Here is a 5,000-nt window from a genome sequence, read left to right as displayed (position 1 = left end):
GAGACGCCAAGCCGACTAAGACAGCGATGGGCCCACAGTGCCCATCTTTCGACCCCACCCACAAAGCCTGCGTCCTCTGTCGACCACAGCACCCCAACGCCAGCGCCTCTGCCGCACGAAATCGTCGACCGGCAATCACTCCACCGGCGCCCCACCCTAACCGCCCAACTCGCAACTCCAGCGGATGAACGGCGGACTTTTCCCGCAGTCGCAATGTGCAATCCACCCCTATAACTTGCGTTTCATGAAGAGTTATGTCCAATATGCGACATTCCCGCTGTCCCTATACATGAGCTGCGAGCTGTACCAGTTACGAGCTAGAGACGCGATCGCGTTGCTCTCTGTACGAATGCCGATGCTGAGCGGTCAGCTAGGAGGCGCTCCATCCATGTCGGTACCGGTGGGCGTTGCACTCGCAGTCGCAAAAACGTACGGCAAGTATATTACTCGGAAGAGTTTATGACAGTCCAAGCCCCCCTGCGTGGGGAGCGTCTTTCTAGGCCATGACCCACCGGAAGGGCGCAGCGTCCCCCACCCCAGACATGTGACGTCACACTATCGGTATTGACGACTCGACTAATTGCTTATAATCATTTGCCATACACCGGTGGAAGCTGCCGAGACGAGTAGCTACATAGCGCGCTCGCCGTGTCACTAATGTACAGAGATACAACAGTTTCGACTGGAACCGGATTAAACGTATACACGGCGCTGATTAGTAATACATAGACCCATCAGAATACAGATAATATATACAACTGTCCGTATACATGCTGAAAGACTCTGCTCACAATCACAACCACACGGCAGCCACACACTCTTATCACGCACTACTCTCCGCCTGTAACACGCACACAGACAATATGTAAGCACCAGCATGGAACAACACCCAGTGCATCCTCTCCGCCACATGAGACAATCCACACTGTCATAACCAGACTGGGAGGTCCACTCAGAAAACGGAATATCCCACCCCCCCGACAACCACCATTGCTCAGCTAAGCCACCAACACCCACACATGTCCTACACAGGGGTGCACCCAACATCACAATACTGCCTCCTCTCACAGCACACAAACAATGGCAGGAATGAAAGACACAGGTCTGCCACAAGCATGGAATCGGAGCGCCGCCTGTCATGAGCCAAAGGTGCATCCTGACGTGGCAAATCAGATGATGCCGCAGGCATCCACTTACTATAATCACAATCAACAAACCGACCGGCCGCCCCCCCCCCCCCCCCCCCATTACACCTTTCCATACAACAATGTGTACCTTAACCTAAACTATACTGTACCTTAACCTAAACTATACTGTACCTTAACCTAAACTATACTGTACCTTAACCTAAACTATACTGTACCTTAACCTAAACTATACTGTACCTTAACCTAAACTATACTGTACCTTAACCTAACCTATACGGTACCTCAACCTAACCTATATTGTGCCTCAACCTAACCTATGTTGCGCCTTAACCTAACCTATGTTGCGCCTTAACCTAACCTATGTTGCGCCTTAACCTAACCTATGTTGCGCCTTAACCTAACCTATGTTGCGCCTTAACCTAACCTATGTTGCGCCTTAACCTAACCTATGTTGCGCCTTAACCTAACCTATGTTGCGCCTTAACCTAACCTATGTTGCGCCTTAACCTAACCTATGTTGCGCCTTAACCTAACCTATGTTGCGCCTTAACCTAACCTATGTTGCGCCTTAACCTAACCTATGTTGCGCCTTAACCTAACCTATGTTGCGCCTTAACCTAACCTATGTTGCGCCTTAACCTAACCTATGTTGCGCCTTAACCTAACCTATGTTGCGCCTTAACCTAACCTATGTTGCGCCTTAACCTAACCTATGTTGCGCCTTAACCTAACCTATGTTGCGCCTTAACCTAACCTATGTTGCGCCTTAACCTAACCTATGTTGCGCCTTAACCCAACCTATGTTGCGCCTTAACCCAACCTATGTTGCGCCTTAACCCAACCTATGTTGCGCCTTAACCCAACCTATGTTGCGCCTTAACCCAACCTATGTTGCGCCTTAACCCAACCTATGTTGCGCCTTAACCCAACCTATGTTGCGCCTTAACCCAACCTATGTTGCGCCTTAACCCAACCTATGTTGCGCCTTAACCCAACCTATGTTGCGCCTTAACCCAACCTATGTTGCGCCTTAACCCAACCTATGTTGCGCCTTAACCCAACCTATGTTGCGCCTTAACCCAACCTATGTTGCGCCTTAACCCAACCTATGTTGCGCCTTAACCCAACCTATGTTGCGCCTTAACCCAACCTATGTTGGGCCTTAACCCAACCTATGTTGGGCCTTAACCCAACCTATGTTGGGCCTTAACCCAACACACGTTGGGCCTTAACCCAACACACGTTGGGCCTTAACCCAACACACGTTGGGCCTTAACCCAACACACGTTGGGCCTTAACCCAACACACGTTGGGCCTTAACCCAACACACGTTGGGCCTTAACCCAACACACGTTGGGCCTTAACCCAACACACGTTGGGCCTTAACCCAACACACGTTGGGCCTTAACCCAACACACGTTGGGCCTTAACCCAACACACGTTGGGCCTTAACCCAACACACGTTGGGCCTTAACCCAACACACGTTGGGCCTTAACCCAACACACGTTGGGCCTTAACCCAACACACGTTGGGCCTTAACCCAACACACGTTGGGCCTTAACCCAACACACGTTGGGCCTTAACCCAACACACGTTGGGCCTTAACCCAACACACGTTGGGCCTTAACCTGCTCTGTAATTGTCATACGACGCGTTAAATTAGTGTAGTGTTGCCTAACTGCAACCCCCGCAATATAGTTTGCTACTCGCACTGCCCGGTCCCCAGTGTATCGCTTCATGTTAAACACCTTGCAGCTATACACTGTAATGTGGATGGCAGCAGGACGTACATGCTCAATGCCCTTTGCAGTTGTTCATTGGCATTTGCAGTTGTTCATTGGCATTCGCATGGCGAAGCACTTAGCCTACGCTGTGGTACGGCCTGTGTCAACTGTCCGCTGATGTTGTACGTCCAAATCACACACTGTACTGCACATTGGTCCTCATGTACTGAATGATACATCGTGGTACATGTGACCGTACAACGACTGCGCCAACAACGGCGAACCATGCGGTCCAAATGTTGTGCACTCAGCTACGTGTCGTCTCCCTATAAGAGCTGGATTGCAGTGTGGTATGCCCTGGATGGCGATCAGCATGAGCCGTCTGTTGATGTAGTGGCGCGTGTTGTCAGACGTAGTCGTCTCTTCTCACACACCGTGATAGCATGGTGCACTGCGTTCCACATCTGCGACATGCGACAGAGGCCGGTTGACAGTCGTTCGCGCAATGGACATCGCATACGTACGGGGGCCACCTTCCACGTGTTCGCGAAGCGTGCACATGTTGTTGCGTGTATGTGGGCAGACATAGTGTGTCGTGACACCTGACACAGGCATGCAACAATCGTTGAATTTGCAAATGGCGATGGACGCCTACGTTTGCTGGTGACGTTACGCAAATGAACAACTGGTAAACCGTTGTGGTGCGGTTGTTCTCGCTAGAGGTGAATCAGTGATGGCGACGATCGGTTGAGCTACCAACCGGTTGTTCCAGCGATACCCACCATGCCCACGAACGTGAATGGCATCTGGGTGTGAAGCGATACGCGGCGGTGGCTGGGTGGGACCGTCCCCGGCCGGTGAGGGGGGGCCTCCCGGCGTGCTGGCCGCGCGGTGCGTGGGCGCACGCGCTACAGCCGGCTGGTGGGGGCGGCCAGTGGCAGGCGCGCCGGCCGACGGAGGCGGCAGGCGGCGCAGCTGCGCGCCGGCGCACCCTGCACGCGGCGCCGTGCGGCCAAAGTAGGTCCTCGCGGGCCCGGTGCGAAGCGCGGTGGACATCTGCAGTGTGCTGGTCCGATTGAGGACTGTGTGCGCTGAGGATGCGCCGCCGCCCGGCGCTCGGCGCCGCGACGCCGTCTGCTGCTCGGTCGCCTCTGCGGTTCTCGCAGGTGGTTTGTATCGCAGCTGTGCGGACGTGTTGGCGCGTGCGCTGTGCTGGGAGAGTTCGCTTCGGCACCCAAGTGGGGCTTTTGTCCTTCTGTGGCGCTGGCGTTGGAGCTGCCGGTCACCGTAGGTGGCGCGTGTTGTCTCCCGCCGGCAATGCCACGACAGCACGCTCCCGGGCCTCTGTCGGCAGCGGCAAGCTCAGTTGGGAGCACGGGTGGTCGCACCTAAAGCGTCTACTCGCCAAACCCCGGGCGATTGCGCCTCTCTCGAACCCGACCAAGTACTTAGGACGGCGCTGCGCGCCGCCGGGACCTGAGAGGGTTTCGAGGTGTATGGTGCAGGGGAGCTCAGCCTCCTCCTGTTTGCAGAATAATTGAGCGGACGCTTGCGTGTTCGCGCGGGCCCCCGGGACACACTCCCGGGCGGCCGGCTGCTCAGCTCTAGTTGACGCAGCTCCCTGGTTGATCCTGCCAGTAGTCATATGCTTGTCTCAAAGATTAAGCCATGCATGTCTCAGTACAAGCCGCATTAAGGTGAAACCGCGAATGGCTCATTAAATCAGTTATGGTTCCTTAGATCGTACCCACGTTACTTGGATAACTGTGGTAATTCTAGAGCTAATACATGCAAACAGAGTCCCGACCAGAGATGGAAGGGACGCTTTTATTAGATCAAAACCAATCGGTCGGCTCGTCCGGTCCGTTTGCCTTGGTGACTCTGAATAACTTTGGGCTGATCGCACGGTCCTCGTACCGGCGACGCATCTTTCAAATGTCTGCCTTATCAACTGTCGATGGTAGGTTCTGCGCCTACCATGGTTGTAACGGGTAACGGGGAATCAGGGTTCGATTCCGGAGAGGGAGCCTGAGAAACGGCTACCACATCCAAGGAAGGCAGCAGGCGCGCAAATTACCCACTCCCGGCACGGGGAGGTAGTGACGAAAAATAACGATACGGGACTCA

At 54.1% G+C, this 5,000-nt stretch overlaps 1 non-coding gene across 1 annotated transcript in view; it reads left to right on the top strand.

Moving 5' to 3' along the window:
- Nucleotides 1–4,491: 4,491 nt before the first annotated feature.
- Nucleotides 4,492–5,000, top strand: part of LOC126435666 (small subunit ribosomal RNA) — a 1,910-nt gene continuing 1,401 nt past the window's right edge. Inside the window, exon 1 of the ribosomal RNA XR_007580107.1 lies at nt 4,492–5,000. This exon is cut by the window's right edge and continues 1,401 nt beyond it. This is a non-coding gene — a ribosomal RNA (small subunit ribosomal RNA).

This window comes from Schistocerca serialis, unplaced genomic scaffold (genome assembly GCF_023864345.2).
Source record: "Schistocerca serialis cubense isolate TAMUIC-IGC-003099 unplaced genomic scaffold, iqSchSeri2.2 HiC_scaffold_1214, whole genome shotgun sequence".
NCBI classification, from domain to species: domain Eukaryota; kingdom Metazoa; phylum Arthropoda; class Insecta; order Orthoptera; family Acrididae; genus Schistocerca; species Schistocerca serialis.
Note: the sequence above shows the minus strand (reverse complement) of the source record. Positions and strands in the feature narration are given on the sequence as shown.